Raw genomic sequence first — 14,562 nt, 5'->3', positions numbered from 1 at the left:
AGCTATGGTCATCAGTACTTACCAAGGTACACTGGCACTACAACTAACTGCACGATGTTTTCACGACAACACAGATTCTCACGGCTTCAGAGACGGTACTGACAAAATCAGATAGGTGAATGGCGGATCTATACAGTGACTGAGCGGATAGAGGTAAAACCGGCCTGGTGGGTTATTATGTACGTGATCAGACAACGAGTCCAGACTTTAGACAGCATACCATGAATATCAGACAAAAAAGTGGTACGTGGAGTGGGGGGCACAAAAAGATACAGAAACTAAGAATTTTTTTTTTCCACAGCGGTGCTTGTAATACGGAATCAAACTTTATACCTGTGATGGATGTTTATATAAGTGTGTTTATGACAATAAATCACATTGTGCACATTTCGTGTTTGGGTTTCGCTGTCTTGCTGTCGTATACGCCCATTCGTAATTCCGACTACGCATGTGCAGTGTCAAAGCCCCTGGCTGCACATGCGGAGTAACAACTGCGACCTAGCTTATGGTGGGCAAGCTACGTCACGGGTGAGCACTTCCTGTGAAGAAAGGTCAAGGTTACATACCTGATCACCCCTTTGGAACAAAAATGGCCTAGTATAGCATAACGTTCTTGTTCAGATTTTAGTCTGCTGCGTGCAATCAACGAGGTTCTTGGTGTAATCAACCGTTATTGTACGAAGTGTCCTGTTTTTCCAACAATCATTATCTTCGCCAGAAAGGTTATGTTTTTAGTTGTGTCATGGTGGAACGGTTGTGGTCTGGGTTTATATTTATAGTAGGTCAACAGAATTGTTTTTGTTATCATGAATGACATGCTTAGACTGGCTCTTCTTTTATTGTCATGAGAAAGTTTGATTTTGAAAGGTAAATGAGTCACAGCTTTAAAGAAGATGTCCGGATTTTTGCAAAAAGCAGCAACAACAATATGTCACTGCTTTTGATTGATTTTTCTTAGAAGCTTTGCTTCATTCAATAGAAAAATTAAATGCTTGACATGTTACCAACGAATAATTCGAGTTATTTTAGCTGCATCTTTGAAGCTTCGAAAGACTAACATAGTAAGGATAAAGAAAGGACACAGAGACAAGGCTTTCCGTACACTTGGCACAGGAGACTTTAAAGACGGACTGACTATGACTACGTGATACTGGCTATGCTGACATCAGTTTCCGTATCTTCTTGCAAGTTGGTGAGAGCGTGCAATCGTATCACAGCTTTCATGCACACTGATTATTACAATATTCGTTTGGGGTTTTCAATTGAATTTTTGTATATCCACCCCTAGCCTGTGTTTACAGAAGCTCTCCCTGGGGGAGGTTAATGACCCCCTCTTGGGAGCGGTATCGTCGGGCCGGCCGCTAGGAGCGCGAAGTAGTCAGGCTACATCCACCCCAGGTTTGTTTAGAACCGTCATCGGCCAGGTCAATAGCCTTGTGTACGATTTTGATATGCATATACAATAGATTACTACTATATACACACAATATAAATAATGAAATAGACAATATATTAGTATATCCGTGGAATAAACATGTTCAAGTCAGTCCGTAATATTTATTTCTAACTGGCGTCAGGTTTTGTCTCGCTGTAGCAACGGTTGTAGCAACGCAATCTATTGGCTTCACATCGTGGCTCCGCTACAGATCTGGTTCTTTCTCGTTCCCTTCTTTTTGTCGACGACGCTTGTTGTGTGGCTCCCCTCGCGATCGGTCCCGACGTTACGGACGCACGCACGGACGTCTGTTATGGATTCCCCTAGGGATGCAGCTCGTCTCACCGACATCCAGTAGAAGGTCTTGATCTGCCGACCTCCCCTACAGCGGTATCTCTGTGTAGAATGTGGCAGGAACATCTCGTCGTCATCGCTCTCGTCCCGTAAGCTAGGTCGGCCTGTGCAAGTATAAAGACGGAAACAGTCGGTGGAGCTGGCGACCACAGCGGTTTGATCTGATTTCTAGCTACCAAAATCAGTTAACAAACTGTTTAAAAGAAGCTATGGCAGCCATCCTTAGTATCCCTACAAATATTCCATTGTGTCAAACCGTCAAATTATGAAATCTTTAAAACTCTATCGGCTCTTATATGCTTATGAAATCACAATAATGGACTATTCCAAAATTACCCAAATAAATTTTCATCGTCGTTGTTCGGCTGCATGTGTTTTACGTGAACTAAGTCGCCATTTAGATGGTCGTCACAGCACTTATGTTGCAGAATCTTACATTCAGGAGCTGCTGTAGAAAAAAAACACAGCGAACAAAGATTAATATTGCAATACTTTGCAATTCTTTTGTCTTTAATGCCTATACATACCAAACAGAAAACACTGTAGAACACCGTGTAACCAACCAGTTCCTAGAAATTTTCTTCCATGACAACCATATTCAACATGTAAACATGTATGGATGTCTATCAGTTTTATCTAGATAAAATTTCTACGTTGCGTTGTTGAACTCTACACTTGAAAGCATCTCCAATACAAAGGCTAGACACGTCCTTTATATTGAACATGTTAAAATTAATTTGTCTGCTAGAAGTTTCTCGTTATACGTGATCTTATCCACTTACACAAATAAATAAACAATATTTCTGCAACTTCAAAAAATCAATGCACATCCACTATCCATGGGTTACTGAACTGTTGCCATATTAGGATATTTGTGTCGGCTGAGATATAAACAGGATATCTATGAATCTGTAAGTTTGCAAGAAATATCTCAATGTCGAAAAGATCAAGACAGTCATCACCTCTCTTTTAAATCGTATTAGAAGTTTGCACAAATTAAACGACAGGCGAAGAAACCATTTCTTGGCAGGTAAAATCTAACACGGTAAAATTCAAACGAATTATAATTAGGTATATGGTGGAAAAAGGGTGCTACCAAATCAGTTTTCCACTACGCAGTGTGCAAGGCATTTAGAAGGCATGTCATTTGTAACCACTGTGTTCGAAAATAGAATTAATGTAGACTGTTATTACTCCACGAAATAACGGGGTGATCAAACACAGAAACGGAGTCTATGTGTGTACAGAAACATATGCGCCGTGCAAAAGGTTGAGACCTTAAATTGTACTGACCTTTTGACCGCTGTCTTCGCTGTCGGTCTGTCCAGCTCTTTGTCGAAAAGGTGTGGGCCGTTTACTGGCCTTTTCCTCGGCTTCATACGGCTGGTGGTCGATATTAAGTCCACGGATGCCGCAGGTGCCCGCCTTTTCTTCTCACTTTGCTATCTTGAGAAGTGCCGAGCCACTAGGCCTTCCCCTTTTTGTTCTTGGTGGCCTGGTTTTCGGAATCAAACCCAGAGTGACGATGGATTTTGAACAATGGATCAAACTTCACAATGGCCACATGGCATCCTAAAAGCTTGATTAATTGGTCAACCGCCGTCGGCTCTGCCCTGTTGCGTGCTGCTGGTCAGCGGTTGGTTACGCCCTGCTGTGAGTTACGCCCCGCTGTCGGCAGTTGGTTGCGCCCTGCTGTGAGTTACGCCCCGCTGCCGGCGATTGGTTGCGCCCTGCTGTGAGTTACGCCCCGCTGTGGCCGATTGGTTGCGCCCTGCTGTGGGCGGTCTAGAAAGTCCCGCCCTAATACTAGTATCCCACCTGGATGCCAGATGGTAATACACACAAAGACCGAGAGAGAAACACATGTTCCGCTTTCAAATCAAAGGTCTAACTGAGGGGATTTGTAATAAAAGAATCATTGCAATCCGCTGACATGTTGTCATGTCCTGGAGCTAGCTCAGTAGCTGGCCTGTTCAGGTCCTGAAAGAATTCTGGCATCCAGGCTATATAGGAATGTTTTCTTTTTGCATACCCCAACCGGTTTTTGTTGTGTTTCTAATGCCGTGTAGTAAGTGTGTGTCTGTGTTCTTCCACATACTAGTTCATATTCTGGCAAACATAACTCATGACATGCAAGAAGCTACGGATAAAGCACGTTGAAATTATTAACCCTATCTAGACCGGGCTTTTTTGAGACTTCTTGGACCGGGGGGGGCTCTTTCGACCCCCCCGTCATAACTTCCGAACGGTAAGCTCTATCATCACCAAATTTGCAGGGAGTGATGATCACGTGAAGTTCCATAATTTCTGTAATTTTAGTGACGTTATGACGTAATATGACGTAATTATGACGTCATCGATGTGATTTTATTGGCTAAATAGGGAATTCCCATAATTTCTAAAATTATTAGACAAAATGGTGCGTATTATTGATTTAAAGGTATGCCAAGACATTTGACGTCAGTTGTGACTAAGTTGACGTCAAAATGACGTCGGAGAATGACGTCATGTGTTGTTAGCGACACCCTGGGATCCGCCATCTTGGATCGGCCATTTTGAAATTTTTAAAAGTACATTTTTTCCATGTATGATCCCAAATAACAATCAAAATAGACTAAAAACATTAATCTGAATGTTTCTGGTTAAGAAAATTCCAGGTTGTGACGAATTTAAAGGCGAAAAAGCCTGTTTATACCGAAAATAATGATTTTGTCCGCCATCTTGGATTTTATAGCGATGACGTCATCAAATTAGCATAATTTATGAATATTTAATCATGGCAGTTACATTAAGTCACATATGATGTTATACATGTAGGAAACTAGTGTGGTTGAGCAAGAAAACATTGGAAACAACTATGTTTTTATCGAAATTAGTGAAATTTGCATAAAATGCCTCTTCAGAAACCCGTTGCCATGGCAACACGAAAAATGCTAAATTTATAATTTTATCATAATATTGTTGCCAACTAAATTTTAGGAAAAGTCACCAAGTTTGGTTGTCCTGCCATATGTCGTTTGGCAGTTATACGATGTCAAAGTTGGCGCGGGCACTTTTAGCCCCCCCCCCCGGTCTAGATAGGGTTAACCTTTCTCCACAATCTCTCTGTTGATGTTGGTTAGCTAAGATCATATAGACATCTCAAATCTGTGTGCGCCATGGAGTATTATCTACAAAGCAAAGACTTAGACATATAATCATCTATATATAAACGCAGAGTAAGCGCATATACATTAGAAGTAGAAAGAGGTAGATACAGACGGTTACCTGTTAACGAGAGAATATGTAAACAATGCACAGGAAAAGCGGTGGAAGATGAAATGCACTTTATTTGCCATTTGTTATTTCTTCCGTGAACGTTTCTGCTTCTTTTATTGCGTTCTGTTGGTATGTGGTCTTACAAACAGGTAGCACACGGAGGATTTCAGGCCGCAACAGCCAAAAGATATTCTGGTGCGGAAACAGTAAAACTTCAGAAAAGTGTTATGGAATTCGTTCATAGCAGAGGCACAGAAAAGTTCTTTACTACAGAGCACTGTGCATGTTTTGATAGACAAGTTCTGTAACCAAGAACTTTTAAGAGGGCAATGTCATAATTGGTTTCCGTAATGAGAGTTGGACTTAAAAACGCACATGTAGTGAATAGATAGCAAATATAGAAAATATTTTATCCTCCTATGGAACTAAAGTTGTGCTTGTACGCGAAAGTTTGTACATATCCCTCCGCCGCTGGAGTCAGCTGTATTAAATGCAGTGCTATTAGTATACCATTGAATAAATGACAGAAAAATAAACGTCACCGAGAATGTTATGCTTTGGGTAGCCTTTATACGTATGTATGTATGTATGTGTGTATGTATGTGTTTGTGAACAGCATACTTGGGACAAGTTCTGTTATTTGAGTGAACTGGAACATAGGGCTTACGGAACGTTGGGATTTCCGTTGAGTGAACTGGAACATAGAGATTTCGGAACATAATAATTTCGGAACATAGGGCGGTCACCGATGCAAACATGCAGGTCTTGAAGACTAAGTCATCGATCTCAGTATGAGTGTATAACGTTACAGCACGATAGATTATGAAAAAGTTGTGTTACCAACCGATTAAAATTTGTCACAAACTGATGCCAAAGTTGAGCCTTTGCTTTTTTTATTTCCTGTTTGGCAAGCGATTTAATTCTGTAAAAGGAAACAGTAATTTTTCAAGGAACTTACCACGAGGGGGCAGATCTATGAGATCGACGCCATCGGGCTCGAGTTGACTGCATCCCGCGGTGGCTTCTGTGTCGCTCCCGGTGGCATCAGGGTGGGCTGGCTACTTCATTTGAGCTTGGAGTATGCATGCTAAAATGTTCTGAGTGGACGAAACTTCAAGACCTGACCTATGTGAAAATGTAAGCGACTAAGCGTTTGGGACGCCGTTCCAAACGGGCAAGGCGCGTTTTTGGCCGCCTCGTCCTCGTCGGACTAAGGCCAAGAGTATATACGTACACATATATACATATCTCCTTCGTCTTTTATCTCTTAGTCTACTGATATTTGAACGTTGGGGCACCACACAAGATCTGGCAAATAGTTTTCTTCACCCTTCTCGATTTTCTCCGATACCATCCTCCCATCTTTTCCGTTGTCTACTCTCCGTTCTTCCTCACTGGACGATTTCTTGCATTATAGCTCATGGCTACTCCCGATAACTCAGTGACACGTGGCCGTACCACTTCAGTTTCCTTTTCTTTATTGACATTCACTGTGTTAAGAAGGTCTCCGTACATTTGCAGTGCTACATGGTTGCGTACGAAGCAGGGACAGTATCAGGAAGATAACACTGCTTGAACAGACAGATTTCCGCTTTGAAAACCTGTGTATACCTGCTAGGAAATCCCTAATTTCCACGGGTTTCAATGAGTTCCCACAGTGGAAACGCGATGTGTCCCTTTTGGGGAACCTATGCACATCTGTGTAAACGGACCACTGTCGTGTACACTTTGTGTCCTTCGATGAAAACCTGTGCGCACAAGTGTGTAAACGTGTGGACATGTGTGGAAACTACATGTGTCGGCCTTTGTGTGCGAACGAGTGGTGCATAATATGCTGGAGTTCTCCTTAATCAACGACTCCGACCCATATGTCAATGTTTATAAGAGTGAAATCATGAGAGCATTCGTTTTGTTTTCAATACAACACCATGCCACACATTTAATGCGTTATCGTTTGGCGCCAGTATTTTAGGCTTTCCCGATTATGTAACGTATTAAACACGTATCAGGGGTTTACACAATGAGGTTTTAAAAAATCATAGGTTTACGTCATTTTACCCAGGGCAAAAAGTTTAAACAATTACTCAGGCAAGGCGCTCCTTGCTCGAGGTAAATTTTCACGCACTTCACAAGTCTCTATTATCATGGTTAATTATTCCCGACACGAGATGTTTCCTAAGGTGGGAAACTTTGGACACTTTGTGTGCACTTTTGTGTGCACATGTGTCCAATCTTGGTGACACGGGGGTAGGAAAGCCGTGTACACAGCAAGGAAATGTTGGGTTTCACCATAGTGCCCAAGCTTGCAAACTTGTGGAAATCTTTGTTTCCATGCAGTGTAATATGCATGTGTTTTACCTTTGCCAAAAAGATTATGTTTCTGATGGCGTTTGCAAGTCTGTGTGTACGTGTGTGTGTGTGCGTGTACATGTGTTGATGAACAGCATAACTCGAAAAGGCTGAGATGGATTGGATTGATAACTGGTACGGGGTGGGTCTTGATGAGACGTGCACATGATTATTATCTCCATGAAAAATGGAGATATATTATCTCCATAAAAAATGGAGATATATTATCCCCATAAAAAATGAGATATAGGTTTGTGTGTGTGTGTGTGTGTGTGTGTGTGTGTGTGTGTGTGTGTGTGTGTGTGTGTGTGTGTGTGTGTGTGTGTGTGTTTCCGGACTACTGTAGTCAGCATAACTCAAGAACCTCTTGATGGATTACAATGATATTTGGTATGTAGGCAGGTGTAGGGAAGCCGAAATTCAAGGTAGATTTTGGGCTCCCTGGTATGTGACCTTGGCACTGCAGCAGAACTTCCGTTTTTCTATCTTTTGACCTGGACATGCTATGGTCCTGATTATTTGGTGGCAGATAGCTTGTGAAGTAATGAAGAATTGGGGTAGGCGTTGGCCCCCTAGCAGCTTGCTCTAGAACTGCAGGGGCGTTATTGTGAAAATCTTCTAAGGAGAATAACTGAACAAAGGAACGACGGATTTCTATGATATTTAGTATGCAGGTAGCTTGATAACTAATGGGAAAAATCTATATTTGCAGTGTTTTCTCAAACACTCAAGACTCAAATACATGTAACGTATGTAGTTTATGGCAAGTGGAACATCAATAAATTATCGATTATGCAAATAAATTCCTAATTTGCATAATCAATGTAAAAATGCCATTAGCCATCTAAGTGGTAATTGATAGGACTGTCAATATTGCGACATGTGTAAGTTAGTTACAGGTGTTCATGACCAAACATGCATTATGTAAATGTGTAAGTCATTTGCCTAAACAGAATAGTTCATGGAGATATGAAGCCTCCGGACTCCTGTTGCGATTTGTAACGGTACTACAGCGCAACGTCTACATGTAGTTTTGAAAACACGTGCTCTTGACATGCCATGGTCGTGATTTTTGAGTGCTATATAGCTCATAGCCGACTTTGAAAGAAAACAACTCTGCGTATCCATGCTTTCTGGTATGAAGATAGTTCAAATGATGTTTTAGTTCATTATGTTGTGATTATGCATTTCAGAATCTAATTTGCATGATTACTGAGAAACTTTACAAACCCGCTGCGTTCAATGATTGGACCATCCAAACATGTGATATGTTACTGAGAAAGATAGGGACATGTATAGATGCAAAATTATCACAGTGGAGACTTAATTTGCATAATTAAGTTGAAAATACTATTGTTCCATATTTCTAATTAACGGAAACTTTATATTTGTGGCACTTGAATGTTTGGTGAAGGCTAACATAGTAAGATATAAATCATGCAAATGAGGACCTACTTTGCATAATCCTCACGTCGCCGGTGTGTTTTTTAAACACCACTCTTGTTGTCACTATTTTTTAAACATGAGGTTGGGATTGACTTCACATTAAAGGCACCCAGAGCATTTTATGAGGCTTGAAACTCGAATTAGAAAAACGCAAATTTCTAGTAAATCCTACACATAGTAAGTTTCAATAACACTATACCATTACATATCGACATCAAAGGGGCAAATATACGATGTCGTTTTGTGGTGAGAACTGATAGAAAATCCAAGCCCTAATAGACTGATCCTGACTGTCAATCACAATTAGTGGTTCGACCAATGAGAGAGTGACTGCATGCCCGTCAAATATTTGCATTTCTATGGTTTTATTTTGCATTTCTGCGTTTCGACGGGGGGCGGGGCTATGGTATCGGTCTATGTTCACTAGGCGCGTGAAACTAAAAGATCACCATGTAGCTTAGTTTTATGGCTCTTGTGAGCACTTTTGAAAAATAATCCGCAGACAAATGTGGTAAACAGTTAAATGTCAATTTCATAAAGATTACAGCAACTATAATATTTCCAGTTTTCAAGCCTCATAGAATGCTCTGGGTGCCTTTAAGGACAACCCAAGGCATCAAGTAGAGACGTAAACGTTTCCCTATGGTTGGTATAACTAAGTCTTATGACTTGATAATGATGAAGTTGTTCGTCTCTCGTAGTGATAATGTCAACAGGAAGTGAAAATTGCACATGCTGGAAATGAGTACAATCGGTACTGTTTCTTTTGAATATTGTGCTAACCAAAATGAATATAGATGCATCTATTATATTTACATGATCGTTGAGAAAAGAATATCTTAAGAAGGATGATTTGTTTTACAATGTCTTGTTGGGATTTGTGGCTCTCGCCGGCGACTATCTCCATGTTCTTAATGCAGGGAGGGGGGTTAGCTTTGTACGTCTTTGTTGTTCTTGTTTGATTTCTGGGATCAAATTTAGAACATCCATAGACCACCGTGGACCCAATGTCTGCAGGCCAAGGGTCACCATAAAAGTCATGCGCAGAGGGTCCATTTTCATTTCATACAAATAGCCTTGTATAGCCTTGTTAACAGTTTCTGTAGGAGGCCTCTTAGTTGGAAATGATGGCGTTTTTGAGCTGAAATTGACAGGTAAGGGTTGTGGCTATTCCATTTAGTTAGAAAAACGGGGTTTTAGCCATGTTTGAAGTGTCCGGTACACTTTGAAATAGGTGTAGTTTGGATGTGCTCATTTCTCGTGTAGGGGGGTCAAAAGTTATCTCGCCATGTTTTGATAGAATTTCACCAGTTTGCGCCTTCGGAAAATCAGCGAAACTAATTAGATTGACACTTTATAGGTCAGACTACGCTGCCAATGTGAGTTTTTCATGATCTAAACTTATATGTTTACCATTGAAAGTCTAGGGGCCTGTGAATGGTGGACTTCAGCCTGCAACAATCTACCACTAGACACACGGAGGGCCCCAACCCTGATGCCCTTAGGGACTGTACGGAATTAAGCAGGGGGTAAGGGCCGGTGTGCGGGATGTCGGGTCAGAAAAAAAAGGTTCAGTGCCCCCCCCCCCCAACTGAAACATTTAAACTGCCCCAAAAACTTTTTATATGAACTTAAAAATGATTAAAAAAACAGGGAGGGCGGGTCCGGTAGGAAATTTCGTATGGAGGGCGGCGGGGTAAGATAACGTTATCGAATAATCAACATTCGGCGCGAGGCATCGCCCGGGAAAATAATTGATTTAAAATCCAATGCGGGTAAATGTGGATTGCAATGATTTTTGCTACTCTGCTGTCTAGATGTTCTTTATGATAATTATTTAATAATCAATAAAACAGGGAGCCACGGTTTCAAGTCAACATTAGACCATTTTATTGCCGATAAGACAACATTTCAAAATCAGTTCTTCGTTCGTAAACTTAATATTTTCTACAAAATACTCTTCAAGCAAATACAACGTCTTATTAAAACGAAACACATTTTATTTCAAGTTGCCCCTTCTACGACCAAGAAAGAAAGACGCTGTTTAAAGAGGCCACCAAATTCCATCCAAACTTCTCCATGTTTACAGAACAAACAAAAAACTACTCTCCTGTTAACATCACAAAACCCACACATTATAGAAAAGTGGGAGCATTCGTCTTCCACTGTCTCGAAAAAAGAAGTCAAACTTAAATAAGATGGAATTTAGTGTTAGTATTTGAACTAGAATAGTCACATGCTATATTGTTACCAATTGTCTGTCCGTCCTTCCATGTTACATGTACTTGCAATAAGCTTACGGGCAAGAACTTGCAATAGACCAATTATTATATTACCAAAATTTACATGAACACCTTTCACGCACTTTCTGCATCAAGAAATTCAATGAAAATATATAAATTCCTCTAGAAAGCTTCTTTTAGTCCCTTTTCTGAACTTCAATTTATGATAACTACATGATAAAACCCGAATTACAAAATATGTCACAGAACTTACTTCTGTTTTACGCCTGTACAAAACATACATTGCCAAACACATATCAAAGTACACAATGTCATCCATAGAATCATGTCTATACATCATAATCACAACAAAAACCTTGTTTATACAGGATAACTCTATCAGCTACATCGGTTCTCATGAATGTTCATGTCTAGTGCCTAAACAACCACTGAAAGAAACAGCTAAGCTTTGCAACATCAAAATGGGAATCGAACTCATGCCTTTCTATAGTCACTGAGAATATACACATACTTCATGTATACGGCTAAAAAAGTATATACAGTTCAAAGTATCAAAACAGAATCGTTGTCCATAATCACAGCCCGATTCCACGCCAGATTTGTTCTTCCAACTTTGCTGTATGCCACAAGTCACAGGGTTTCTCTTTTATTAAATGTGAAGTCAGATGTTTGTTAATGTGACGAGTACAGATTTCGCACAGTTTCAAATTAATACACACTTGATAGGAATAAGTTTATATTACAGATGTTTAGAATGTTATATTTTTACAAATATTATTTTCTAAAAACTGGCCATGGTTTTTGAGTGCCTCAAACCTAAGGCAAAAGTGATTCTGAACCGTTCAACGCTTGATTTCTTTGTAAGGATGATAATTGTATTGTCTTGTTACACAATAAGGTTTATTGGTTTAATGCATGTGTTTGGGAATGGAGGCGAGTTCTGAAAAAAAAAAGTTCACGAAATAGAGAACGGTGAGATAACTCACTTGGTCACTGACAGCATGGGGCTAGGCCTGCCACGTGTGACAAGTTACGGGGCCCAAAAAGTTACGGGGCGTCCTGGGCCGTTCAGGTCAAGGTAGATGTTGGGACCCTCGACTTCCTCTTCTTTGTGGCGCGGGTTCGAGGTAGGCCGGCGTCGTGGCAGAGAAGCCATTTTCCTTCCTCGCTGTTGTGAGGAGACGCTTGAGTTGACGTATCTGTTGGTACGTGGAAGTGGATCCGGGACGTCTTCTGCCGGGCGCATCTTCGAGGAAGAGGGGCGTTGTGGGCCGTTCAGGTCGAAGTAAATGTTGGACCCCTCGACGTCCTCGTCTTCGTCCATCCCAAGCCCTTGCGGATTTGAGGAGTGCCGGCGTCCTGGTATAGTAGCCATTTTCCTTCCTCGCTGTTGTGAGGAGACGCTTGAGTTGACGTATCTGTTGGTACGTGGAAGTGGATCCGGGACGTCTTCTGCCGGGCGCATCTTCGAGGAAGAGGGGCGTGGTGGGCCGTTCAGGTCGAAGTAAATGTTGGGTCCCTCGACGTCCTCTTCTTCGTCCATCCCCAAGCCTTGCGGGACCGAGGCGGGCCGACTTCGTGGCATAGTAGCCATTCTCCATCCTTGCTGTTGTGAGGAGACATTTGAGTTGACGTATCTGTTGGTGCGCGGAAGAGGGTCCGGGACGTCTTCTGCCGGGCGCATCTTCGAGGAAGAGGGGCGTGGTGTGCCGTTCAGGTCGAAGTAAATGTTGGATCCCTCAACGTCCTCGTCTTCGTCCATCCCAAACCCTTGCGGATGTGAGGAGTGCCGGCGTCGTGGTATAGTAGCCATTCTCCTTCCTCGCTGTTGTGAGGAGACGTTTGAGTTGACGTATCTGTTGGTACGTGGAAGAGGATCCGGGACGTCTTCTGCTGGGAACATCTTCGAGGAAGAGGGGCGTGGTGGGCCGTTCAGGTCGAAGTAAATGTTGGGTACCTCGACGTCCTCTTCTTCGTCCATCCCCAAGCCTTGCGGGACCGAGGAGGGCCGACGTCGTGGCATAGTAGCCATTTTCCTGCCTCGCTGTTGTGAGGAGACGTCGGAGTTGACGTACGTGTGAGTGCGTGGAAGAGGATCCGGGATTCTCCGTGCCTGAGGCATCTCCAAGCCTTGTGGTTGTGAGGAGACGTTGGAGTTGACGTATCTGTTGGTTCGAGGAAGTGGATCCGGGATCTTTGCTGCTTGAGTCGTCTCCGTGCTTGGTGGGTAGTAGTTCGAGTCGCTAGAGTCGCCTGGCCTGTTGGGTCGTGGAGGTGGATTTGGGACATTTCTCGCCCGAGTTGTGCCCGAGCCATGTGGTCGTGATGAGGCACTGGAGTTTGGAGGCCGGTTAGATCGAGGACGAGGGTCTGGGATCGATGTGGCACCTCCTGGTCCCGTCACGTCTGCGCCATACACGGGGTTGTCCAAGCGCGACGTTTCCGCATACGGAGTGATGGGTGTGTCGTCCGGGATCTCATCGTACGTAAGGTGGGGAGGCAGCGGGTTCCCGGTCGTGGGGGCTGCGGCCGGTGGCTGGATGTTTTGCAGCGGTATGCCTCCGGTGGCGCCCGCAGCATTGCCTTGTACGTCGTGACGCTGAGGTCGTAACTTCTTGTAGCACTTGGCCACTGCCCTTTCCAGAACCAACAGAGCCACGATTGCGCTGATGATGCCCATAAATATCAGCGTCACGGTCTGCCATAGTGCCATTTTAGCTGCAGCTGCTGGAGTGGTGCCGTCCTTCTGGGAGTTCTTGTCCGTTGTTTTCACAATCCTTTCTGTCATCCTTCCGTTCTGCCGGGTAGGTTTTGAGGTGGAGACTGCTGTCATTGCGGTTTGCCGTTGTACTTTATCAGCTGCTGAGGTGGTGCCATCCTGACGGGTGTTCTCGTCTTTGGCTTTGACGATCTTTTCTTTCATCCTCTTGTTCCGCCGGGTAGTTGTTGTGGTGTAGAAGGCTGGCATCGCGGTGTGTTCTTGCTTCTGGTCTTGTTTACTTTCCTGACTTGACTTGGTCAGCGGTAGATCCGCAAAGATGTTGCCTGATGCAGACTGCACGACGCATCGGAAACTGCCCTCCGTCCAGCATCGGTAGGCCTGCTGACTCATGCGGAGGGTGGAGGTAGACTTGCCGATGTAGGGTAGGCCAGAGTCGTCTGAGTGCGCCGATCGTCGTTCAGGAGACTGGGTGGTGGGAAACTCGTGCTCCAAGCGTGTGGTTACACCTCCTCCACATGGGTCGAGTGACCCTCTATCTCCAACGGCCCTCCCACTTTGATCCAACCACCTGATCTCTGGCAGCTTCTCCCAGAAGACCTCACACACGAGACTGGCTCCGTGATCTTGACGCGATACCTTGGCGGTAGGTGACGGGCACGGCATATCTCCCTTCGGCACGTCGGCGATCTTTCTTCCCGAGAGGCTTGGCGGGTAGCTGCACTGCAGCCTTTGTCGATCAGAGACGCTGTGGCCCA

The 14,562-nt window shown here is 43.3% G+C and overlaps 1 long non-coding RNA gene across 2 annotated transcripts; it reads right to left on the bottom strand.

Annotated features, from left to right (window-relative positions):
* Nucleotides 1-1,093: 1,093 nt before the first annotated feature.
* LOC136441434 (uncharacterized) lies at nucleotides 1,094-3,661 on the bottom strand. 2 transcript variants are annotated; one of them, XR_010756886.1, is made up of 3 exons: nucleotides 3,083-3,661; nucleotides 2,126-2,237; nucleotides 1,094-1,893 (listed from the first exon to the last, which is right to left on the bottom strand). It is a non-coding gene; the product is annotated as an uncharacterized lncRNA (long non-coding RNA). The 2 variants fall into 2 exon arrangements; XR_010756887.1 differs by having other exon boundaries at nucleotides 2,126-2,234.
* Between the last annotated feature and the right edge of the window lie 10,901 nt (nucleotides 3,662-14,562).

The sequence above is a fragment of the Branchiostoma lanceolatum genome, chromosome 9 (assembly GCF_035083965.1).
Source record: "Branchiostoma lanceolatum isolate klBraLanc5 chromosome 9, klBraLanc5.hap2, whole genome shotgun sequence".
Taxonomy (NCBI): domain Eukaryota; kingdom Metazoa; phylum Chordata; class Leptocardii; order Amphioxiformes; family Branchiostomatidae; genus Branchiostoma; species Branchiostoma lanceolatum.
The sequence above is the reverse complement of the archived record's forward strand: the minus strand, read 5'-3'. Positions and strand labels throughout refer to the sequence as shown.